The 27,298-nt window shown below is 38.4% G+C and overlaps 1 protein-coding gene and 1 long non-coding RNA gene across 14 annotated transcripts in view; one reads left to right on the top strand and one right to left on the bottom strand.

The window, feature by feature from the left end:
- The window catches only part of DNM3 (dynamin 3), a 569,179-nt gene that overhangs the window by 498,632 nt on the left and 43,249 nt on the right, over positions 1–27,298 (top strand). The window lies entirely within an intron of this gene.
- LOC121015035 (uncharacterized) lies at positions 677–18,779 on the bottom strand. 2 transcript variants are annotated; one of them, XR_005783576.1, is made up of 4 exons: positions 18,042–18,779; positions 16,716–16,819; positions 11,545–11,705; positions 677–1,127 (listed from the first exon to the last, which is right to left on the bottom strand). It is a non-coding gene; the product is annotated as an uncharacterized LOC121015035 (long non-coding RNA). The 2 variants fall into 2 exon arrangements; XR_005783575.1 differs by lacking the exon at positions 677–1,127 and having other exon boundaries at positions 9,702–11,705.

Genomic DNA, 27,298 nt, shown 5'->3' with positions numbered 1-27,298 from the left:
AATACCAGGAAAGAAAAATCACTGCCACAAATTTAGCAGATGTTTACCATCTAGATTCTCTTGGTTTCGGGGACTTCTTGCAGCAGTTTTAAAATTTTCTGTATCTACTTTATGCTTTAAAGGTCATAATTTCTGAAGCCTGGCTCTTATCTGGCCCTTTAGAATGATGAATATAGAATTTCTTGTGCCCAAAGAAAATGCAAAATAAGAACTAACAAGTTCCAAAAGTTAGCGACAGAGTAATTAATTGATGGCTTTCTCCAAATATCTGTTAAAATATTAATACAATAAATCATAGGATTTTTTTTAAGTAAAATTATTTAGCAACAAGAATTTAGCACTTTCAAAGCAGCCACATGGGCTGTTGCCCAGAACTCCCTTAAAGATTGCTTTGCTGAGGCTGTTCGACATCTGTCAGCGTTTTCAGCATAAACCATCGGCTCAAAAAAATTCTTCAGGCTGAAACTTGATATATCAGGTCTCAGCTCAGGAGTTTTTATGTGTATTCAGGAAAATAACTTCAGCTGTTTTTAGGTTAGAGCTATAGAAAAAAATGTAATATCAAGACACACAATTAGTTTAGACATAAGTAAAAAGAAAATGGACGTCTACCAACTAAAAATGAATGGAAAACATCCAAACCATTTGATAGTTGTGAAGTTTTCTTTACACCGTATTGCTGAAACAGGATGTCTTTATTGGAGCTATAGTGACCACATTCTTAGTAGGATAGTCTATGGAACTCTGCCCAACTTTAATTCCAGAGGTCAGAATGTGCCCACCTCTTGGCAGCTGAGGATGAATGGCTTAAGTGACAAATTCCAGTCGTTCAGCTTTCCAGATCATTGTACAGCCAGAGACTAACACAAGAAACAGCATTTGCCAAAAGGCATCGTGATCCACTGGTGGGTTGTGGTTTTGCACAGCTTCGACATACATTATCTCGACGTCTAAAATTACTTCTCAGAGTACAGCTGTGTATGTGATACTGGACTTCATTCCACTGGATGATCCCATGTAGTCTAGTTACAAGAATGCACTTTTGAACCGAAAACTGTCACTACAAATCTCACTGAGAGTGCAAGAATTCATGAAGAGTCCCAGTTTACTGGTTTGTAAGGATTTGCCTGTGAAGGTACAGAGACAGTGTCTGAAAATTGTTATTGCATTCAAAATGAAAAAGTCATTTTAATGAGTGAACTACTGATTTTTTTTATGTGAATGTTAATTGGAAATAGAAAGGCAGGGAATGAGCAGGCCGTTAGCATACCAGTCCCCTGTACCAGTATCTCAGTTGTAGAACTTCTTTGAACTAAACATTTCCTAAATCACTATAGCATTCCTGAGGGTTACCTCAGGGGAGAAAAAAAAACACCTCAAAAACATATAAACAATTAAAACTGAACTAAAATAGAACCATGTTTTACAAATGTATATCCATGTGGCCCCCTGACCTAGTCCCAGAGTCCTCTGTTCCAATAGGATTTTCTTCCCCATAGAGATGGGGAAATGCCCCAGTTTTTCTGATTGATCTGTGCTGATCACACTGAACTTAGAGCTTTGAAAACTGACTTTCTATTCTACCTCTTCAACTTCTATTGTATGGCCTTGGAAAAAATCATGCATCTGTTTTGACTCTTGGTTTCTGGAAAAGGAAATAAATCTAAGTAAGTCTGTCTATGTGAAAACTCAAAACCTTGGGGTGCCTGGGCGGCTCACTCAGTTAAGTGTCCAACTCTTGCTTTCAGCTCAGGTCATGATCTCAGGGTTGCAAGATTAAGCCTCACGTCAGGCTTTGTGCTGAGTGTGGAGCCTGCTTAGGATTCTCTCTCTCTCTCTTATCTCTCTCTCAAAAAAAAAAAAAAAAAAAAAAACCAACTCAAAACCAATTATATAAGTAAAACAATTTGAAAATTGTGTACCTCTACTCTATACAAAGTGTATATTCATATTCATAGGAATAGTACAAAGGATTGTTACTAGCATCAAATGAATCCTAGGGGTCTGAAGTACTTGGAACCCAAGTAAAATTTGGCAAAAAAAAAAAAAAATGGTGGTTAGGATATAAATTCCTCTGAGTATCAACCTCTGATTTCATTTATTCATGGTTTACAAAGTGTTTTGCAAGGCTCAGTAGCTATTCTGAATAGCTAATAATAGTGTCAGCACATCGTAGTACTTAATGTATAGTGTGTCGATGGGTGTGTGTGTGTCTGTCTGTGGGATATAAATGTTTTGCTATAGAATATTTTGAAGTAAAAGAAAAGACTTAGCACCAATCAGAGTTCTCAAATCTTTATAATTCTAAATTGTTCTAAGCTTAGGAAAGGATCTTTTTTACAGGCATGCGGACTTTGATTTCAGCAGTTTTTAGACTAGCTGTCTTGACTTCAAAACATCTAGAAATTTTGAGGACAGTGTGAGAAGTGCTCTTTTAAATTTCTAATTGAGCACACAAGAAAGATGAGAAAACACTGTGGTGGCCAAAATAAAGAGGGAACAGGAAAGTAGAGGGTTAAGACTATGGTGAGGCCACAGCTGTCCTTGGGGTGTTTGCCATCACTGTACTCAAGAGCTTTTGGGTTTACACAGTCGTATGGGGATAGGGGAAAAGATGTCAGCCAGAACAAGTTGGAAAATTGAAACCAAGGCTTCTGCAGTAAGCAGGACCCTCCAAGATATACCCCTGCTAGAAGAATCTATCTGCCAGGAATGGAAGAAAACAAAGTTATTTATCTCACCCTAAATTCTGGGTAAACAAACATCTTTGAGAATCCATTGTTAGAGAATCCGTATGATTTGGGGGTCAAGTTTGTACCACTTACGTGGTCAAGCAGAATGAAAACTGAGATATTAACATAAAGTGGCCCTGGGTGGAAGCCATTCTGGGAGCCCACAGAAACATAAATACTCTCTGAAGGTACACAGCCTCACACCAGTCCTAATAGGATTCACACAAATAAAGCCCAGTTGAACCTAAATACACAATCCAGCATTTAAAAGTACTCGGAAGGAAGGAAGGAAGGAAGGAAGGAAGGAAGGAAGGAAGGAAGGAAGGAAGGAAGAAAAAAGAAAGAAGGGAAGAAAAGAAAAAAAAAAACAAGGCAAGACAAAAGAGAAAAAGAAACCATCATGAGTGAGTCAAGAGAATAACAAATTGGAGTGCCTGGGTGGCCTAGTCGGTTAAGTGTTTGACTTCAGCTCAGGTAATAATCTCACGGTTCATGAGTTCAAGCCCCACATTGGGCTCTGTGCTGAAGCACGGAGCCTGCCTGAGATTCTCTCTCTCCCTCACTCTCTCCCTCTCTCTGTCCCTCCCTTTCCCTCCCTCTCCCTCTCCCTCTCTGCCCCTCCTATGCTCTTTCTCAAAATAAATAAACTTTAAAAAATCTATTAAAATAAGAGAGAATAAAAAACAATAGAAAAGAGTTTGGATTATGTTTAAATGTTTAAATAGAGCAAATCACAAACTTGAGAAAAGAACAACTTTTAAAAAAAGACAATGTAGGGGCGCCTGGGTGGCTCAGTCGGTTAAGCATCCGATCTCGGCTCAGGTCATGATCTCGCGGTCCGGGAGTTCGAGCCCCACATTGGGCTCTGTGCTAACAGCTCAGAGCCTGGAACCTGTTTCAAATTCTGTGTCTCCCTCTTTCTATGACCCTCCCTTGTTCATGCTCTCTCTCTGTCTCAAAAATAAATAAAATGTTAAAAAAAATTAAAAAAAGACCACGTATATTTTTTGAAGAACCAAATAGAACTTTTAGAAATGAAAAATGGTGATTGAAGTTAAAACTTCACAAATAGATTAAACAGCTCAAGAGAGACTAAGTGAAATAGATTGTATACAGTAGCATGCTGATAAATGTTTAATAATTATTTCTCCAGGGAAGTAGAAAAAAGTCCCTGTAATTTAACATTGCCAGTTTCTATTCTGTATCTACTCCTACAATGGCCAATTTAAATCACCAGTGTGATGATAGTGAATGCAGAATTGGGAATATATACTGTCAATTGGTTCCCATATGCTGGCACATGCTAGTTCCTACACACGACTGGCTGCATAACTGAATAAATCACCCAGAATGCAGCATAGAGAGACAGAGAGATAGGAAAGATATGAGACATGAAAGATAGCATGAGAAAGTCTAACACATGTTTAATCGTCATTCTAGAAGAGAATGGGAGAGTAACTAAAATTTTTCCAAAATTGATATGTCATGAATTCCAAGATCTAGGAAAACCACAGATAACATACAGCTATACGTTGTAATGAAACTGCCAAACACCAAAGACAAAGAGACGATCTTAAAAGCATCCAGAGAAAAAGGAGAGATAAACTTCCAGGGAACAAAAATTAAGGCTTCTTAAGAGCAACAATGGAAACCAGAAATAATGGAATAATTTTCAAAGTATAGAGAGAAGAATATTGTTAACCTAGAATTGAATAACCTAATTATAGCATTATTTTAAAGTGAGGGTATAATAAAGACATTTTAAACAACAAAACAGCATTTACCACCAACAGATGCACACAAAAAGAACTTCTTAAAGAAGTATTTTAGGAAGAAGGATAATGATCCATAAGAAATATGGACAAAATGGGGTGCCTGGGTGACTCAGTCAGTTAAGTGTCCAACTCTTGATTTCAGCTCAGATCATGATCTCACGATTCATGGATTCGAGCCCTGCGTTGGGTTCTGCACTGATGGTGTGGAACCTGTTTGGTATTCTCTCTCCCTCCCTTTCTCTACTTGGGATTCTCTCCTCTGTCTCTGCCCTTCCCCTACTCACTCGCTCACATATACTTTCTCTCTGTCAAAAATAACTAACTGTTAAAAAAAAGAAAATATGGACAAAGAAATGGATAAACATTTAGGTAAATCTAAGCCAACATGAAAACAACAATAATAATAAAGTCTGGTAATTAAAAGCCATGTGAATAGTGAGTTTTATTTCCCCACAAAACTAAACAGTTTATTATGTACTTAATTATATTACCACTTAGTTTTAATTGTCTTTTGTTCACCTGTGCCTTGTAAAACAATCAGAAAAACAATGTTAAAGCACTTTAGTAAAAGATTTACTTGTTTTACTCCAAATTATACCCTGGTAAGCATAACAAAAGTTGGGGTGGGTTTTTAGTTTACAATGAAATATCCATAAGTATCTCTAAGAAGAAAACACACTCCTCTGTGCACGTTCTCTACTCTCACACAACTCTGCTGCACATCACTGCATCTGAAACTAGATGTGTGCATTTTCCACCCATTAAGCAATTCTGTGACACCAGATTGGTCCTACAATTTAACTCAATTCTGACACTACCTACCAGAAGATGGCACGTCAGACCTCACAGATTAAGGGTTCGGTTCCCTAAGAGTGCTCCACTCTCTCACCCAACTTCAGACACCAATCAAAAGTTCAGGTTGTCACCTGTGCTTCTGACCAACCTGCCAAATAATTCAGAAGTCCCTACAACCCCCTGTTATGGTTTGATAATTTGCTAGAGCAGCTCAGATAACTCAGAAAACAGTTTACTTACTAGATTAGTGGTTTACTATAAAAGGACTTAACTCAGGAGTAGCCAGATGGAAGACATGCACAGGGCAAGGTATGTGGGAGGACACCAAGTTTCCTTGCCCTCTCTGGGCATGCCCCTTTCCCAGTACCTGCACGTATTCACCAACCTGGAAAGTCTCCAAACCCCACCCCCTTTTTTTATGGAGGTTTCATTACAGAGGCACAATTGATTAAATCATTGGCCGTTGGCTATTGACGATGAACACAATCTCCAGCACCCCCCACTTCCCCAGAGGTGAGGGGGATGAAGCTGAAAGTTCCAACCCTGTAATCAATCACGGTTGGTTCCACTGGTAACCAGCCCCCATCCTTAGGTGCTTTCCAAAGGCCTCCTCATTAATATAAACACAGGTGTGGTTGAAGGGGCTTGTTGTCAATAACAAAGGACACTTTTGTGTCTGACTCTTATCACTTAGAAAATTCTAAGGGTTTTGGGAGCTCTGTGCCAAGAACAAGACCAAGACCAAACGTATATTTTTTTATTATAAATCACAATCTCACAATACTTCTGATTGCAAAAAATATATATCTTGTTGATCCTGAGCATTCAGTTATGTGAGTTCTATTATTTACCAGGGATTTCCAATTTAGGGTGAAGTGGGAAAGACATATTTTATTGCAGTTTATAGTTGTGAAAATTTTATCCCCCAAAACACTGGAGGTTCAGAGCCTTTGTTTCTCCCAACCCACATGGTGGTGACTTTTTACCACTAGGAGACTTATGGACCACTCTGACTGACAAGCAAAAGTAGAATTATTTTATACTATTAAAAAAAATTTTTTTTCAATGTTTGTTTATTTTTGAGAGAGAGGAGACAGAGCATGAGCGGAGAGGAGCAGAGAGAGAGAGGGAGACACAGAATCTGAAGCAGGCTCCAGACTCCAAGCTGTAAGAATAGAGCTCAAAGTGGGGCTTGAACTCATGGACTGCGAGATCATGACCTGAGCTGAAATCGGACACTTAACCGACTAAGCCACCCAGGCACCCCTATCCTATTTTCCCATTAAAGGAACTGACAGCTTCTTGGAGAAATTCAGGACTGGAGAAAGTACAAAAAGACTGCAGAATACCTTATGTTGTCAGAAAGTAAAGAAAAAATGATGGGAACATATTTAAGGATACAAGAGACAACTTGAGGGAGGCTTCTAGTGACTGAATCTGGGACAATGTCGGCAACAAAAATTATGACCGTAATGGATTATAACCCATAGAATAAAATAAGAAACTATACTTCTGTAAATCAATAACTGAATAACTAAATGAAGAAGGGAAAGCTCTTCCTTATGTATAATTCCAAGTGATACTATTAGAAGAGAAGCTAGAAAATCCCCATTTGCAAAACACCGTAGTAGTAATTGTTTCTCTCAAGACTCATCAATGGATGCTAACATTAGTAGGTGAAAGTATGATGAGAAACAGGATAGTTATATACTCTCGAAGTAGCATGCAAATAATACTTCTTAATTCTAGAAAGGAAAAGAATAGAAATGTTACAATGGAGAAACCTGGTATACACCATCTGAACCATCACTAGCAACAGGACAGACTGATATCACGTGTCTCCTGATGTAATGCATTGAGAAGGATACATCATTTATGTGGCTTTAGTAGGGAAAAAATGCATAACCTAAGTTTAATTATGAGGAAACATCAGATAAACTCGAACTGAGAGACACCATAAAATAACTGGCCAATACTTTTCAAAATTTCCTGACTGACCATGATTGTGTGGTTTCAGACGATGTTAACGTTTAAGGAATCTGGGTCAAGAGTATACAGGAATTCTTTGTATTAGTTTTGCAACCTTTTTGTAAAACAAATTCTTTCAAGATGAAATTTATTTTAAAAAAATCAAAGATAGGGTTGTGATAGTTTTCCTAGGCCTCTCCATCCTCCCTCATTCTCAGAAAGGCCATTTATTAGTTACCTCCTCTGTCCAGAGATATCAGTGTATGGCTTCAGTAGAAGAGGGCCAAGTGCAAGGCTTAAAAGGAAGGAAACAGTTGGAGTCTGAAGCACAAGGTCCCTACTGTGTTGAATCCGTGTAGTAGAGGCTATTAAAGTGCCTCCCTCCCACCCCCTCTCCCTCTACCTCCATACTCCACTCCCCAGACTGCTTTTAATCCTATTGGGAGGATATACAGGGAGAAAGGAAGAAAAAATAATGAATGGCTGTATTCCTTGGCACATGAAGAACAGTTTCCCTTTCGGGGTTTCAAGAATAAAAAATGAGAGGCTTTAAATCTTGCTAACTTGTGCAAGAATGCGTGTGTGTGTGTGTGTGTGTGTGTGTGTGTGTGTGTGTGTGTGTGTAGGTAAAATGTAAACTACCACTGTGGAAAGGATAATGCTGATTTTCAAAATCTACCCAAGCAAAGGAAAGCGTCATTCCAGAATAAGGTATGTTAGAGGCCAGTGGGAAAAAAAGACAGCAGATGATTTTGTTTAGCGTGGGGTGAATTAGGAAATACCCTTTTCATAGCTAACTCTGAAGAGATGAGCTGTTGTTGCCAAGATGTGTTTATCAAATGTCAAATGTCTAGGCTATCTCACAGGATGTGAGAGTTGGTTTAGCTGCGTAAAATAGTTCTGTATTTTTATTTTAGCCAAGGTTCTCAGTCAGCTCCCTCCCCACCAAAGTGAAAAGGCGCAGCGGCAGCGAGGACAACAACAAAACCTGATTGAATGTTGGCAGGAAGCCTGTTGCAATCCAGCCTTGCTTTTTAAAAGGAATCTCTCTGATGCGTCTTGTCTCACCAGTGAGCAGCAGACTGCTTTTCTTAAGATAGATTGGAGTGAAAAAAAGAGTATTGCCATTGGTAATTCCTTCTACTTCAAAAAAACAAAAACAAAAAACAAAAACAGAAAATGAGTGGGCAGAACATCCATGCTGTTGTTGACTCCCTCCCGGGAGCAACAGGCTGTGGAAATGGTGCAAGGAAAAGCCACAGATAGAGCAGTAGGGTGTGAATTCAGACCACATGCCTCACTACTGATGCTGCTTTCTGGAGCGGTTTTGTTTTCGGTAAGCTGGCCTCCTTCCGGTTGATCGCTTGACATGCTGGGATTGCACCAGGTCGCCCCTCTGTGACTCAGACAGGGAAGAGGGCATCACCGAATTTACATTAAAAATAAGATACGTGTCTGGACACCCCACCCCCCACCCCGACACACACTTCATCAGCATCAAGTTGTGCCGTTCCCTCTGTAAGTGATGGGCACTGCTGGCAGTCGGTGTTGTTTTTGGCTTGAGGCCTTACAGACCAGCCAGCCATTGTGTAAGCACGGTCTGTCTGAATTGCTCTGGGGCTAACTGCCTTCTTAGAAGTTCTCTTGCTGCTCATTATTCTGCCGGCAAGACATTACCATTATTAATTTAAATTCCTCCATCTACGTTTTCTGTACTAGAAGATAATGATCTGTAGAGAATTTTAACTCTGTAAATCTTCAAGATTCTTTTGGTCTTCATTTCTGTAATTTGGGATTGGGGTTTTAAACCAGGGTAGGACTTGTAAATTTGCTAAATTTAAACCAGAATTTGGGGGTGGGGTTAATAACTAAACTATTCTGTTAATGCTGTTTTTAAGACTTCTGGTGTGTGTGCCTTTTTTTTTTTTTTTTTTTTGCTCATCATGTGGTCTATTCAAAAAAAAAAAAAAAAAAAAAACACTAAGTAGCTCTTGGCAGAAGGTCAAAACCAGCATTGCAGGGAAGGTATTTAAAAGTCTTTTAAGTGTGGCTATTTGTATAAGCAATAACTGAACATTTCTTATGACTAGGGAGGACTATTTTCACAGTCTTTCATGGAAATATTTCTAGATGATTTCTGTGGCTCTTTTCCTTGAGCTCATTTATTTGCTTTTGCTTCAGAACAGAGCATTTTAATGAGCAGTTTTATGAGCCTAACCTGCGTTCTGCAAGCTTTACATGACTGGATTCCTGTTACACATAACCTTTGCCCTATTTTCCATTAAAACACAAAACTTTCCTTTAATCAACTTCGTACTAAGACCTTGGAGGAAAAAATGCAACAGATAGTTTGGTTTACTATTCGGCCCACTAAAATTAATATGTTTTTTAAATACTTATTGTTTCCTTATAGTTCCAAAAATTACACATATTAATATTTTAACCACAAATTTCTTTATTTTCTAAGGTGCTTATTTCCTAAGCATGTTAGGTAAATAACTCAGTTAGCTGTCTTTAAAATCCGTTGAGGCAAGTGCAAAGACAAGATGAGCCCCAAATCATTCTGGAAATAGGAATTTTTAAGAAATGCATAGTTTTCTCAGTCCTACATATAACTGCCAGTGTCGGGAGCTTCCTTCTCATGGCAAAGCTGAACGACCATCTGATGCCGGTTCCTTCTCTTTGTGTTTTAACTCAAATGTAGAACAACTATTTTCCATTTTATACGTCATATCCTAGATCCGTTTGTATGGAACAGTTTTCTTTTCTCTAACCAGAAAAGTCCACATTTGTTGAATTTTTCTTTCTTTTCCAGTGATTTAATCAGTATTATTGATATCTGCTAAACATTCAAGTTCTCCCTTTCATTTGAGCAGTGGTGCCCCAAACAGGATGCAGAGCCCCTGGAAGGGTCTAGGGGGTTCTGAGAACAATGGAGCCATTGTTGTGTGGCACACTCAGCTCCCCTCTTGGTCACGCATTCCAGCCATGTTTGTCTTTTAAAACTATACTTCGGATTTAAGGTAGTCTGTGGTTCCTTATAACACCTAGCTCTTTTTCTGCCCTGCTTACTTCAGCCAATCTGTCCTCATCTTATAATCCTGTTTACTTTTTCTTTTTAGGACAAGGAGGGCACTCTTTAAAACACAGTGAAGTAAGTTTAGGGAAAATGAAAGGAAATCTACTTCACACAGCAGGTTATAAACTTATGGAGCTCTTTGGTCCCAAAAGGTGGTGCTGGCAGGAAATGTAAATGAATTCAAAAACCTCTTAGCCAAATTTATGAATGAGAGCCATAAATGGCTACTAAGAAAACCAGGGCTAAGCCTGATTTTTACAGTTGGAGTCAGAGAGGTGCTCCAAGGCCTCCCACAGGAGGTCTCTTGTGATCAGCTGAAATGACTGACCTTGGGTCTGGCCAAGATGAGATTTCCTGAGCATCCTGTGTCCTCTCGACACTTGTCTCTCCTCTGTCGCACTTGGCCTCAGAAAGACCCTGCAAGTCTGTTGTGGGTAGGCAACTTTCTTTTTGAAATAACTTTTTTTTTTTGTAAAGTTTCTTTTACCGTTCAACCATCTGCCTACCACAGTGCCAATTATGACTGTCAGGGAATAATGACGTCTGTCCAGTGGAAACTAGCTGAGATCACATTTGGATCCTAAAACATAGATACTTTCTTTTATGTAAAGTCAGATCCTTCTTTTTCCTGGGAATTTTCAGACCTGAGACCATAAATAGCATTTTTACTTCATCCTGTACTCTATCCTCAGTAGAACCTTCAGTCCCCTAACCCCTTCTGCTTTTCCCCATCTGTATCTCCTTACTGCAGGGTTGCTCACCTGGGGACACTTTTAAAAACACAGATGCTCCAGACCTCAGCCCAGATCAATTAAATCACAGTCTCTGTGGGCCGGGCCCAGGCATCAGTATCCTTCAAAATCATACCAGGCTATTCTTGGCAACCGAACTGAGAACCTGGCCTGACAGCTTGTGTTAGTTTCTTTCCTCAACCTGAACGCCGGCTCATCATCTCAGTGTCCTCTGAGGCATCATTGTGCCACACCCCCACTCTCCCATGTTAAATGTTTGTTACTGAATATGGTAACGCTCACTGCACCAGGCATTGTGGACTGGTCTTTATGCTGTCTTCTTTCTCTGTCCTTCCAACTATGAACTCCTAAAAGAAAATTTGCTGCAAAAACCTGGTCCTTGCAAATTTATGGTACCCAACATTTAAAGGAACTTTTCCTCCTCTTACCTCTTTTTGACTCACCTGGCACCTGCTCCAAATCCGATCTTCCCTTCACATCCATCCCTCACTTTCCTTCTAGGCAGGCATGTCGCCTCTTTCTCTGGGAGAGCACTGAGGTGAACCGGATGAAGCTGCCAATACCCTTCATTCTTCCCCATTCTCTTCTTGGCCTTCCCTTAAGCCTTCAAGAAGAAAGATGCCGCTTTCATTTATCGAGCACCGTAGAATAGTAACTGCAGTGCATTAAAATACAGTGGAAAAAGCCTAGTAGAAAGCAATCAATAATATTCATGGGGGAAAAATGTAAATTTTTAAGAAAAACATTTAAATAAGCTATGAATATGTAGGAAGGAGAGATCAATTTTAATTAATTTCTCTAGGGAAGGTTATATCACACAGGCGGTGACATATAGGCCAGACCTTGAATAATAGAAAGATTTTACCAGTCAGATTTTTAGGCAAAAGGGCATTCACATTCAAGGGGCAGCATGGCCAAAGGCGCCAGGTTGTGGTGTGCGTGGTTTGATCTGGAAATAGTGAATGGCTAGATATAGCTGGAATATGATATAGAAGGAAGATCTTTCTAAATATTCCTCCTTTACCAATACACTAAATCTCATTTGCTTTTGACACCACCTAAAATCTCATGTATACAACTGCCTTCTCTGGTATCTTTCACCTTTTGTCTACTGGCTCCCTTTTTTAACTTCATGTTAAACACATGTCTTTCCTCCCCTATAAGAAACATTTTGTGACCGGGTACCTGGATATATACATGCCATTTCTACCGTAGACCGTAATTGGCCTCCCTGCTTCCAGTCCTTCCCTCCTTACATAAATGTAGCCTGAAAACGGCTGCCATAGTAATCTTCCTAAAACACCATTTGATCATACCCTTTCTGGTGACATTGCATGCCCACCATGTCGCATCTCCTCTCTCTGGCCTAACTTGAACTCTCCACAACAGGCCACTCATTTCACAATTCAAATATGTCTCCTTCCACTCAACATGCTTTTACCATGCACTCCCAAATATTTCCCCAAATATATCAAGCTAATGTCTACCTCCATTCCTTTTGTTCCCCTTGCCTGCATGTCTTCTGGATGTCTACATGTCCCAATACAACCAGGCCAAGTCTCACATGCTTTCTCTCTGTCTGGCTCCTGAAAACTATAGAATAATCACTCTTTTCTTGGAAAACTGATTACACTAAGAGGCTTTATCATAGCACTTAGCATTTATTGCACGCTGTGATTAGGACACCTTGTGTCCTGCCTGTTAATCTGCTCCTCCCCAAATAGATGGTAAACTTCTTAAGAGAACAAATTGTGTTGTGTTCCTCCCTTTAACTTTCAGGGCACCTAGTACATTTCTCATCCTATGTTGTATGCTTAATATATAGCATAGATTAAGTGTAACAATTATCTATTTAATAAACCAGTTTAGACCAAGATAAATACTCTACAAAGAGGACAACAGGAAATAGTGTTTATGCTGTGTATAAGGGGCTCATTTTCTACTCTACAATATTAGTATCTAGTCTGCATATCAATTTTGAAGTAGCTGCCTCTCCCTAACTCAAAAAGAGTCACTTAAAAAGTAATAATTGAGTAGGGGTGCCTGAGTGGCTCAGTCAGTTAAGCGTCCGACTTCAGCTCAGGTCATCATCTCATGGCTCGTGAGTTCAAGCCCTGCATCAGGCTCTATGCTGACAGCTCAGAGCCTGGAGCCTGTTTCTGATTCGGTGTCTCCCTCTCTCTCTCTCCCCTCCCCCCACTCACACTCTGTCTCTCTCAAAAATAAACATTAAAAAAAACTTTTTAAAAAAGTAATAATTGAGTCTAGAGATCGAAGTACCACATTATAGGAAATACAGGCGGTAGAAGAACCCATGAAGTGATATCCAGGTGGATTAAATATGTCAAATCCAAACCGGAAAGTTGGGTGGAATCTACAGGACAAATGACCTACTCCCACTCCCCCCGCCTTTTAGAACAAAAACAATAGATTTCAAGGCAAAAAGAAAGAGAATGAGTTAGAGGAGAAGCCTATAGATTAAAATAAACCTAAGAAATGTATCTACCCCTCATAGTATATGGACTTATTTGGATTCCAGTTCCAACACATAAACTTTAAATCAGTTTTTTCAAAGACAGTTGGGGAAGTATACTGTGAACACTGGCCCTTGAACAAAGTGGGGTTTAGGGGAACCATGCACCCTGTGCAGTATAACTCTCGACTCCTTAGAAACTTAACTACTAATAACCTGTTGAGTAGAAGCCTTACCATTAGTATAAACCATCAATTAACACATATTTTGTATGTTCTGTGTATTATATACTTTATTCTTACAACAAAGTAAGGTAGAGAAAAGAAAATATTTTTTTTTAATTTTTTTTAAAGTTTATTTATTTTTGAGACAGAGAGAGACAGAGCATGAACGGGGGAGGGTCAGAGAGAGAGGGAGACACAGAATGTGAAACAGGCTCCAGGCTCTGAGCAGTCAGCACAGAGCCCAATGTGGGGCTCGAACTCACGGACCATGAGATCGTGACCTGAGCCGACGTCGGCTGCTTAACCGACTGAGCCACCCAGGCGCCCCAAGAAAATATTATTTATAAGGAAGAGAAAATACATTTACAGTATTCTATACTGTGTTTATAAAAAAAATGTGTATAAATGGACCCACATGATTCAAACCAGTGTTGTTCAAGGGTCAACTATGTTCGTAAGGTTAAGAAATGATTAATATTTTTCGGTGTGATAATAGTATTGTGGTTATGTTTTCTAAGGGTCCATTTCTTTTAGGAATGCATACTGAAATATTTACAGATAAAATGACACGATGTTGGAGTTTACCTCAGAGTAGTTGGGGAATATAGAGGGAGCAAGGACAGCCATGTGGCGCATTGTTGAAGCTGAGTAATGAGCACCAAGAGGTCAATTTCTGTTATTCTCTTTACTCTCTCTACTTTTACATATATTTAAATTTTCCCAAATGAAAGGCTTAAAAAGTAGTCACTGATGTTAAATGATTCTTGTTAAATATTTTTTGTGTGGCAATGGTATTAAGGTTGTTTTTTGAAAAGGAGTCCTTATCTTTTAGAAATACCAACAGAAGCCTGCCCAGGTGGTTCAGTCAGTTAAGCGTCCAACTTTGGCTCAGGTCATGATCTCATGGTTCATGAGTTCAAGCCCGTGTCGGGCTCTATGCTGACAGCTCAGAACCTGGAGCCTGCTTCGGATTCTGTGTCTCCTCCTCTCTCTGCTCCTCCCCCACTCATGCTCTATCTCTCTCTCTGCTTCTCAATAATAAATAAACATTTTAAAAAATTTTTAATTGTTTTAATAAAAATGAATTTTAAAAATACTAACTGAAATATCAATGTGTGAAATGATAGAAATATATTTATAAGTTACTATGGTTTTTAAAAAATATAGTAAACAAAAACACAAAATGTTTACATTGTCATTGAAAAAATTTTATTTATTTATTTATTTATTTATTTAAAAAAAAATTTTTTTTTAACGTTTATTTATTTTTGGGACAGGGAGAGACAGAGCATGAATGGGGGAGGGTCAGAGAGAGAGGGAGACAGAGAATCGGAAACAGGCTCCAGGCTCTGAGCCATCAGCCCAGAGCCTGACGCGGGGCTCGAACTCACGGACCGCAAGATCGTGACCTGGCTGAAGTCGGACGCTTAACCGACTGCGCCACCCAGGCGCCCCGTTTATTTATTTTAATTTTATAATGTTTATTTATTTTTGAGAGAGAGAGACAGAGCATGAGTGGAGGAGGAGCAGAGAGAGAGGGAGACACAGAATCCGAAGCAGGCTGCAGGCTCTGAACTGTCAGTACAGAGCCTGACGAGGGGCTTGAACCCATGAACTGTGAGATCATGACCTGAGTCAAAGTCAGATGCTTAACCGATTGAGCCACCCAGGCGCCCCTTGAAAAGATGTCTTATCCCCAGGAACACATCCCTAAACCCCAAAAGTCAAGAAACAATAATCCTTTAGGTTATATAAGGCCTGTCCTGTTTTTACCTAAAGATTACCCATTTCCAAATAAAACTATGAGTTATGCATCCTGTAGATGAGTACATACAGAAGAGTAAAAACAACCAAACACTGGGCTGTGAGTACTCATAGTCCTTAAAGGTACAGGATTTGTCACAAGAGTAGTGGCTTTCAAAACCATTTGTTTTTTTTTCCAGTTAAAAGCAGCCCTCAATGGCTGTGCATTGAGACATGCGTAAACAGTCCTACGGTTTTTAAAACCTTCAAGCTTTCCCCAATACCAGTTCATCCTTAGCCCTCTGACAAACTTTTCAATGAACCATGCATTATTAGCAAACTTATCTGATTTGGAGAAGAAGGAGATCTTGTCTTTGTGATTAAGATACTCATGAGCAACAAAATGATCATTAAGCTAATATCAGATCCCAGCTGAAGGTCTGGAAAATCTGTAAGTTAGAAGAATCGTTTGTGCAGGGAGAAGAATGACGTGTGCTACCAACACCATCATCATTTCAGGTGGATTCCTGTAGAGCATATAACTCTATCTTCTTGTCATCCTAAAGTCATAAATGTTCACTGAAGTTTGTCCTTATACTGATAATATCTCAGTCAAAATTAAAATTCGCTGTACAACCTATTAATGAGATCATTTTATGGTCCCTCAATATCTCATTTGATGCCAAGACCAAAGGAAAATACAAATCTGAACACTTACCTAGGAAACATAGGATTTATCAGGTAGCCATTCTGAGAATATGAATCTAATGTAAACATTTTTAAATTTTTTTTTTCAACGTTTATTTATTTTTGGGACAGAGAGAGACAGAGCATGAATGGGGGAGGGGCAGAGAGAGAGGGAGACACAGAATCAGAAACAGGCTCCAGGCTCTGAGCCATCAGCCCAGAGCCCGACGCGGGGCTCGAACTCACGGACCGCGAGATCGTGACCTGGCTGAAGTCAGACGCTTAACCGACTGCGCCACCCAGGCGCCCCTAAACATTTTTATCAGAATGAATCAGCAATATTGTTTTAGCAGTGGAATTGGAACTTAAGAATAAGATTGTTAAGTAATCATTCATAAAGTTTTTAAAAATAAACATGTATTTTTTTAGAACTTAAAAAACCATTTTATATAAAAGATATAATATCATGTTGCTACTCCATACTTACACTGTCCAGGGCAATAGCCACTAGATGCAGATGGTTACTAAACCCTTGAAGCATGGATGCTCCATGTTGAGATATGCTTTAAGTACCTATTTGATTTCAATACTCTGTACCAAAAAAAAAAAAAAAAGATGTATCACATCAGTGACTTTTATATTAATTATATATTGCATTTGTGTGCTAGAGCTGCTGTAACAAAATACCACAAAGTGGCTTCAACAACAGAATTTTATTTTCTCACAATTCTGGAAGCTAGAAACCTGATATCAAAGCAAAATATCAGCAGGGATGGTTTCATCTGAGGCTTCCATCCTTGGTTTGTAGATGGCTAACTTCTTTCTGTGTCATCACATGGCCTTCCCTCTGTGTACGCCTGTGTCCAAATAAGGACACCAGTCATAGTGGATTATGGCCTACCTTACTGGTCTCATTTTAATTTAATTACCTCTTAAAAGATCATATTTCATAATATAGTCCCATTCTGAGGGACTCGGAGTTAGGATTCCAACAAATTTGGGGTGGATACAACTCAGCCCTTAAATATGTCAAAAAGGGGCACCTGGGTGTCTCCGTTGGTTAAGTGTCCAACGTCAGCTCAGATCATGATCTTGCGGTTTGTGTGTTCGAGCCCCATGTCAAGCTCTGTGCTGACAGCTTGGAACCTGGAACCTGCTTCAGATTCTGTGTCTCCCTCTCTCTCTGCCCCTTCCCCTGCTCGTGCTTTGTCTATGTGTTTCTCTCTCTCAAAGGTAAATGAATATTTAAAAAAATAAACATTATAAAAATGCATTTCACTTGCTTGTTTTACTTTTTTTTAACACGGCTACAGAAATGTGACTTGCGCTTTATTTCTACTGGACAGTGCTGTATTTTATCTCTTTGGATGCTAAAACACTATCATTACCTGTTGGAGGAGTAAGAAAAAGTTCTAATTTTTAAAAATGTCTCACTTTCTCTTTAATTTCACTTTTAGTACTCAGTTTCACTGAGAAATTGTTAATGAGCAAAAGCAGTGAGGCAGTGTATAAAGAGCAGGAAATGTACACAGGGGACATTTCAGTCTTACTATCTGTTTCAGTCTTACTATCTTTATTATCTTTAGGCACATCGTTTCCCCTCTCTGTATTTTCATTACTTCTTCCTAAAGAAAAATAATAGTAATGGCTGACATTTATTGAGTGTTTATTATGTGCCAGGCACTCTTCTGAATTTCTACACTGGCAATTTATTTAATCCACTCAATACTCCTTGAGAGGAAATAATTATAATAGGTACAATTATTACTCTATCTGACAGAAAACTGAAGTACACAGAGATTAATCAACCTACCCAAGTTCCCAGGGTTAACAAGTGATGGAACCGAGTGGTCTCTGTCACATCCTTTATTCCCTCATATGCTTCTATTTCTGTAAGATTCTTTTGAGGACCAGTTGAGATGGTGTGTGCGAGCACATTTAAAAATTATTGGCGATTAATTGTTTTGCCTTTTCATAGAAATATTACAGAAAAAGCTATTGTTTTTCTCTTTTGACTAGCAGATCTACTTATCTTCTTTGACTGCCTGATAATTTTAGAGCTAAAAGAAGTGACTGTGTCTGTGTTTTTGACACATTATTGAATCACAGAATCTTTGGAAGGATTCTCAGAAGTCATCCATTCTAGCTCACCTTGCTCATTGTAGCTCTGGTTTTTTCTAGCATGCCCAGAAGAGTTTGCTTGAATTCTTGTAGTTAATAGGTGCTCCCCAGTCACATAACATTTCTGAATGGCTCTGACTGCTTATATTAAGCTTACGTGCACCTTTCTTTCCTTATGGTCACAGAATGTTAGAGCTGAAAGGGCTTCCAGAGAGGAAGTCAGTGATTCTCATACTCAGGTAGGCAGTGAAGGACCTGGCGCATTTAGTCTAATAAGCCGACAAATATTTATTGGTAAGATTGTAGCCCAGTTTCTCTCTCTGTTTTAGAAAACACTCTCAAAGAAAGAGTTTGCAGGGCAATTTTTGAATTTTTAAAAAAATTTTTATGTTTATTGATTGTGAGAGAGAGAGAGAGAGAGAGAGCACGAGCAGGGGTGGGGCAGAGAGAAAGGGAGAGAGAGAAAGAATCCCAAGCAGGTCTCACACTGCCAGCACAGAGTCCAATGTGGGGCTCAATCTCATGAACCGTGAGATCATGACCTGAGCCAAAATCAAGAGTCAGACATTCAACCAACTGAGCCACCCAGGCACCCCTGCATTTTTTTTAACCAAGCTCATATTTATGAATTTTGTAACCTCATGTAAGTCATTTATGTCATTTACATCAATTATCTCAAGTTACACATTTAATTTCTGTTGAGTACTTAACTGTATGTCAGGCACCATGCTTAAGTACCTGTTCTATGTTACCTTATTTGGTCTCTACACCTGCTCTGCCCTATAAAATGTGTTTGATGCTAATATTACCCCCTTTCATGGAACAGAAATTAAGGTCTAGAGAGGATGACTAACTTCTTAACTTTAATTTTACCGAAGTCACAAAGCTAATTAGTGACAAAATCAAGATATGAATATAGGGCATCTGATTCCATAGTTCATAGTCTTAATTGCAATTCTAAATCATTGCTCAAACGGAAGTGGTTTGGAAACTTGGGGTAATCTACTAGAGTCAGGTACATTTTTTTAAACTTGTATTTGAGGAATGCTACAAACGTGTGTTTGATCCAGATATTTTTCTTGTGGTTCCTTTGATTTGGGAGTTCTATAGACTTGGTAGAATGTGTTACTTACAGTCATATGGAAACTATGGTTAAATCAGAAAAAAGTTTTGTTGAAATGGCAGGAATTATTATTCAGAATTATTTCATTTATTTTAATGCCCTTTAAATCTTAATCACACATATCATCTTGATGTTGTGTAAAGCTATCTTTAGATGCTACCTTAAGCCATATGCATTCAGTTTTTAGCTCTCCAAAAATTGGTATCATGCCTTTTCCATTTTATACATATTCCCAGATATTTTATAAGCAATTATGGAATATTGCTAGAAATTGTATTGAATCAGATGGATAATGTTGCCACATCTCTTTTTGATGCCTTTGGCCACCAGTGTAGTATGAAATTTCATGATGATAATTTCAAAGAGGTTTTACTCTTTAATTCAGAAATCATTATACCTATTTTAATTTGAAAGAATTTCTGTGGATTGAGTAGACATAAACAATTGCCAGGGGCAATATTATAGTCCTCACTAATAATAACATTTCTAGGAATTTTGAAGCCATGGTTAGGAAAAAAAAAATTGGGGGGAAATTGGGAATACATGCAGTAATATGTTTTCTTAACAATATTTACATATTCAATCTAAAGTTACCTTGTTATTCTATACAGGAACATCTTGATCTCGTCATAAAAAGCATTATTTGAAATTATAATCTCATCAGTGTTTAGTAGTGGTTATAATCCGATTTCTGCATCTAAACTACTTTAAAAACAGTCTAGAGGAAGAAAGTTTTTAAGAAACCACGTCTACTTTTTCTCTTATACCTCGAGTCATATTTACAAATTTTATTAACACAGCCCTCAGTACAGTCTTATGTATATAAATTTTAAAATACTACAGATTTTCTTCTAATAATAATTGCACCTACCAAGGTTACCTTAGAGTACTTTTGATTTCTATTATAAATGCTGCCATAAGTTGCTGGTCTTTAAGCAATCTTGCCTTTGTTAATTTTTACCACGTTGTGAGAAGTGGGCATAATTTGAAGCAATATATATTTGTTTTCTATATATTACATCCTCCATATTGTTAAACAGGCAATACACACACACACACATACACACCCCACATACATACACACACAATTTCAAGAAAAGGATAGAAAGAAGTAAAAAAATAAACTCCAGACCCAATGGTTATTACTTCCAGCATGTAGATCTCTGTCCTATCAATCTTATTTTCAAAACTCATCTTCAGTATATTTTGATCTTACCATCTTCATGAATTTCTATTTTATGCAAACTAAAAGTTTGCCTACAGTGAAACAAATTCCTTTACATTTTAGTTTCTCTCTTAATTGGGAATGAGTGTTATGAAGACAGAAATTCTATTTCTGGCAGCTTTGGAAGTACATTTCCAGCTCTGGGGCATATCCATGCTGGCTGTTTGGTGACCCAGAACAGATGTGGTCCAGTGCTATCACCAGAAATATTCTCTCTTTGAATATTAGAAATAAGAGGTTGAATATTCTAAACAAGAGGTTTAGGAACAACAGCTCAACCTGGCAAATTTGTTCTGATTTTACATTAATCTTCCTTATTAACAGAAATGAACCTAAATTTTCTAAAACAGTTTTTATATTTTTTATCTGGATCATCTGGTAAGGCCATTGGGCCCTGGAAAGCCTGACAAAGGTGTACTCACTAATTCATGTATAGGGATGGCTGAAGAAGTTATTTTGAGAATTACTTGGGAAATTCTGCAGTTGAATCCAGATGACAGCTTTGTCAACTACAGTGCTCTGAGGACCTTGGAAAAATTAAAACCCTTGAATATAGCCGCTTATTTAAAAGCTTCCTTTTGTTTCTCTACTCATGAAACAAGTAATGATTCTACCCACAGAGTTTTACCCTTGTGTGTTTTTAAGCCATTGCATTCTTTTGTTTTTTTACTAAGAAGTTTTGGCATGCAAAGCAAGTGATACTGTATTTGCACTGAACTTTGAAGGATTATCTACCTCAAGAGCCTTTCATTTTTGTTAGGGAAATGGACCTGTGTACACCTAATTACGATGCAAGACAAAGGAAACGTTCAGATGCAGGAAGAACAGGGGCTGTATTTTAGCTGCGGCATCCAAAGTTGTGCTCCATGCGCTAAACCAGGAAGGACGAACAGATGGAGTTGGAAAAAACAGTTTTCGGTTGCAAGAACGTCCTGAATAAATGATTTATTCATTTGAGCTCTTTAGGATAGCGGCAACAGAAATTAAATTCAAGCCAACCCAACTTTTAGAAATAACGGAAAACAGTTTACTGGCTGGTGTAACTGCACAAGCCAGAGGCAGAGACGTCTGCACAGCCAGATGCACGCGCTCGAATGACGTCTTCAGATAGCTGCCTCTCTCCATCTCTCAACTGTGCTGTTCTCTTTGGTGACTTCATTGGCACACAGGTTTGACTCCTCTTCATTTTGAGGCAAGCCTGCACTCAGGCCTACTTACAAAGTTTTCATTCCTAAATGAAAGGAAGCTTCTCCTTCCTAAGAGTTCTGACAAATGTGCTGTGATTGGCTTTGCTTGGTCACGTGCCATCTGTGTCATCACAGAGATTAGCCTGGGTGGGTGGATAGAGCAGCCTGATCTCTGAAGCTCCATCTAACCAACAGGACTGAGAGTGGGGGAGAGGAGGCTGTCTAAATGTATCTTCCCCCTACCCACAGGGGAAGCATAGCAAGACCTTGTGATAGAATAAGGAGAGTAAAGATGGATTCTTTTTTGACTCACCTCTCTCTCCTTTAGAGAATGCTGTGAAGTAAAGGTAAATAATTAGAGTAGGACCAGTGTTACTCTCCATCACAGCCCTTCCTGATCCTCTGCTTCTGTGAACTCTTACAGCACCTGTGAACTCCACTAAGCAATGTAACATTGAATCACATACTGCTTTATGATCTATAGAGGGGCTGTGTATTTATTAGTCAGGCTTCTCCAGAAAAGCACAATCAATAGGGTGTGTGTGTGTGTGTGTGTGTGTGTGTGTGTGTGTGTGTCTGTGTGTGTGTGTGTGTCTGCGTGTATAGACAGATACATAGATAACATAGATAATGATTTTTTATATGTAATTGCCTCACATAATAATGGAGGTTGGCAAGTCCAAAATCTGCAGGTGGGCTGATAGGCTGCAGACCCAGGAGAGCTGAACATTCCAGTTTAAGTCCAAAGGCAGTCTTCTGTAGAATAGGAAAGAGCCACATTGCAAATGAAGTCCAAAAGCAGTCCGAAAGAGAATTCTCTCTTGCTGGGGAGAGCCAGTCTTCTTGTTCTTCAAGCCTTCACCTGATTGGATAAGGCCCACCCACACTATGGACAGCAATCTGCTTTACTCAAAGCCCACCAATTTAAGTATTAATCTCATCCAAATATACTCTCACAGAAATACCTAGAACAATGTTTGTACCAAATATCTCGGTACTCTATGGCCCAGTCAAGTTGACACATAAAATTAACCATCGCAAGTTGTTTTTATATTTATCCTTATTTTATTTGATCCTATTTTCTGGAAATTTTTTCTCTGGAAATATTCTATTGCTTGTTTTGCTACTGCAAAGAAATGTTGTGATTTTTTTCCCACTAAAAAGGACATTTGTATCAGTTGATTCTAATTATAGTTCTTTTTAGAAAAGGGGTTTTCTTTTTATTTTAATTAACAAAGTTAAATTTTAAACAAATATTTTTGCCAGTAGTCAATACTTGCAAAATAATTTTGGCCCTTTCAAAATTACTAATATTATCTGAAACCAAAAACTGTGGTGAGGCAAGTGGTTATTTTTAAAGAAACCCATTTAATTGTTCTGCTTAGCCCATCTATTGTTTAGACAAAAGGTTGTTATGCACAACTCAGTATACAAAGATGAAAATTTTTCTTTTTAAAATTTTTTTTAACGTTTATTTATTTTTGAGACAGAGAGAGACAGAGCATGAACGGGGGAGGGTCAGAGAGAGGGAGACACAGAATCTGAAACAGGCTCCAGGCTCTGAGCTGTCAGCACAGAGCCCGACGCGGGGCTCGAACTCACGGACCGCGAGATCATGACCTGAGCCGACGTCGGCTGCTTAACCGACTGAGCCACCCAGGCGCCCCAAGATGGAAATTTTTCAAAAATAAACATTCATAAATCTAGAGAAAATTCTCAGTTAAGATTGTTTAAATAGCAATATTCAATAATGTGTTTAAAATATATGAATATTTAATATTCGTGAACTTATCTGCTAGCAGGCAGTACAGGCCTTTAGATAGATTACAAACTAGATTGGAGTTACTATAACTTCTAGGAGGACATCAGGACAGAGTACATAAGTTTTCAGATTTCTCTAAGAATCTTCATATCCACATTTGTTTTTACAGTTGCAGATAAAAGCTATTGTTTCAGTGCATCTTAAATGCAAATTCAGTGCCTGTCAGTTATACGAGAGGCACTTCCTCTTATTCCTCCAGATCCCAGTTATTCTTTGCTGTTATCATCCAAGCTGTTTATTGGAGATGTGGACATACACTGGTACCACACAGAAATATACTATTCGCAGCTATTGGGCTAAGTGAGAGTTAGAAACATCAGAATTAAGATAGGGTTATTATTGTTGTTGGTTATCAAGTAAGTATCTTTCAAATCCTGTGTGTGTGTTTTTTTTCTTAATGGCTGTTTAATTTCGCAATATTACATAGTTTTGTAATTTATTATGATGTCATGTAGAGATGAAAGGAGAGTAAAAGCTGTAGGGAGAATAAAAAGGTAGTAACAGGTAAAGGAGAAGAGGGAAGGAAGAAAAAAAATGAAAATAACCTAAGCAGACAAAGTTGGGTCCTGCCTGCTTTGGCTAGTAGATCACCACTAACTGGATCAGATGAGGTTCACTGTTGTTTTGTTTGGTGGGTTGGTTTTTTGTTTGTTTTAAAACGTTTATTTATTGTTGAGAGAGAGAGAGAGAGAGAGAGAGAGAGAGAGAGAGCGCGCATGAGTAGGGAGAGGCAGAAAAAGAGGGAGACGGGATCCGAAGCAAGCTCTGCACTATCAGCATACAGAGCCCATGTGGGGATCGAACACACAAACCGTGAGATTATGACCTGAGCCGAAGTCTGTCCCTTAACCGACTGAGCCACCCAGGCACCCCAAGCTTCAGTGTTTTGTCCTGTATTATGGATATTTCTTACAGAGTGCAGATGTAAATAGATGCCACCATTTGATTACAATCACAGCTCCGATCTGTAGACATCCTTCGACAGAGTCATCAACATCTTTATAGCAACTAAAATCATTCTGGATACAGATAGTCATTTATCCTGCCCAGACCAAGAAGCTCTACATGGAGAACTCAGTTCTAGGAATCCAAGCAATTATTCACATTCACCATACAGCAACACCTCAGCGACCTGGAGCTCAGTCTCTTAGGTTCTTTCAAAACAGAAACCTAATCCCTCAGGAGGTGGCCTGGGTTAGTTTTTTCTTAATTCCACAATATTTACAAAGCTCCTGCTATAAGTAGGGCACTGTGCTAAGTACTAAGGATAGAACAATGAGCATATCCCCTCAGTCTCAGTCAGAAATCTCACCCAACGTTTACGGTTCGTCTCTACTGTGACCATCCCTGAGGACTCCCCATGAAGCCCACCGCCCTTGAACTCATACTTTGACTTACCAACGCATCTTACATTGGATCCTCCCCATCAGAGGATAAGCTCACAGGCAAGCCCTGTTTTTAGACTTCCTTTGTACCTCGTACAGTTCGCCTGAGACACTAAACAAGTATTTGTTGAACTAATTAATGAAATACCTGTCACCAGGCACCAAACTGCAATCTGTACTACTCTCAAAGGCTTTCCAGAGCATGCTTCTCCCATAGATACTTTTTTTTTTTTTTACAAGTTTGGTTGCCTGGCTCTGCAAATTAGCCTCTAATTAGCCTCTGCAAATGAGCAGTGCATGACTGGAAGTGGGGAAAGGTTTTCAGTGAGACATTCTTCATAATGTGAGGCTGGAAAATTCAAAGCTGCATTACCATGGTAACCCTATTTTCATAATGATTCACTACGAAAAAGTTAAACGATATTTTCTACTGTTTGTTTAAGGTAGTAGAGAATTGTACAACAAAAGTAAGGTGCTTAGAAAGGGGCAAGCATTGCTTATCTGTAAAAATCACTTGTTTAGATCTGTAGCATTGTACAATGCTCTCCATTGGCGAGAAGAGATTGAGCAATTAGCCAGTATGTTTATGTGCATATTTTTGCCAGGATAATGTGCGTTTCTGTCATTCCACTTTAAAGAGTTGCAGTCACCTTAAGAAAATAATCTTATATGGATGGTTTCAGTGATCTTCCAAGAAACCTATCACATAATTCAGTAAGAAATTTAAGGAAAGGAAAGAGACAAAAACAAAACACATGAAAAATAAATATCCCCATAAAGCCCAGATCTTCTATAATGGCTGCTTTAAGGTATGGTGGGAATTATTTCCAATTCAACTATTTCTAGTCCTCTCACCTGTTAAAGTAGGAAGTCTTTAGGAAAAAGCTTTTAAATTAAAATTTTGTAAAACAGACTGTTTTTTGAATACTGTGCAAGTAGTTTCATAAGAAAGAAAATTACAGTATTGTTTATAAACAATTTACAGTGCTGAGTTGCTATTTTTTTATTGTTTAAGTTGCATTAGATTTCACAAAAGCTATTTGGAAAAAAAATTGCAATAGGAAGGCCTGTCCATTGTATTTTTCAGAAGAAAGCTGGTTTTCACAATATTATTCACATTTTGTAAACAGCATCAATGAACCTGCACATAAAAGGTTAAATGTTTGCAGACCATTCTTTTTTGCCTCAAAGATCAGAGACAAATTACTATTTTTATTTTACATTCCCTTGATGAGGATAATGATAAACAGCTGTCACTTCAGTGCTTGGACTGCAAAGAATCCTATTGCAATCCTATAATTTAAACAAAGAAAAAAGCCATAGTCATACTCAGTATACATACAGAAAAGAGCACAACAGAGAATTTGATTAGAACTGGGTCAGGGAAAAAGGAGTATTTGCTGTCTGAAATTACTCAGCTAGAGGAGAAAGGCCATGTATGTACATTTTCCCCATTTATCTTAGACGTATTAGAGAGGGTAAGTGTTTCTTCTTTCTTTCTAAACTCAGGAAAGAAATTCAATTTGCATTGTGAATTTCGTGACTCCCATCATGTCCGTGGTATTATCAGAGAAGTTCAGGTTTGCATGTGACCACATGTTTTTCCAAAAGCAAAAGAGAATTTCAAATTGTTTTATGGGTTTTCTGGAATACTTCTCTCTCTCTCTCTCTTTTTTTTCCGTGTTGAGAATTAAACCATTCAGTGTTCTCCATTCACTCCGACACTTTCCCTTATTAAGTGCATCTGGTTTGAAAAAGTGAAAGTGAACGTCTTGTGCATATTTTGATGTGCAAAGAGTAAAGTAAAGCTAAATGTTAAAAAAAAAGTGTGAAATGGGAAAATTCAGTGTTTCTATATCAAAGTATGGATGATGATGTAACTTTCTTAGTGTTTCATATTTCTGCAGGTTCTTCTAAAAATACTACTTATTCTACTTTCCTCTTTTGTTTCAATAATTTGGTTTTTTATAAATATCACTACTTCACTGACACCTTTTTTCCTAGAAACCCTTTTTTACATTTATAATTTTATCTATGAAACTAAGTTGATGTACTATGGATGTTTCACTGTTTCATAATACTTCTTGATTTTTTTTATACTTAAGGAAAAAAAAGAAATTTGTTAAAATTGAATGCCTCTGACATTTATTGAACAAATTTCAGCTCTCAGAGACTCAGCATACTCTTCTATAGGTTGACAATAACAA

Source organism: Herpailurus yagouaroundi, unplaced genomic scaffold, assembly GCF_014898765.1.
Source record: "Herpailurus yagouaroundi ecotype Mexico unplaced genomic scaffold, PumYag 205, whole genome shotgun sequence".
Lineage (NCBI taxonomy): Eukaryota > Metazoa > Chordata > Mammalia > Carnivora > Felidae > Herpailurus > Herpailurus yagouaroundi.
The sequence above is the reverse complement of the archived record's forward strand: the minus strand, read 5'-3'. Positions and strand labels throughout refer to the sequence as shown.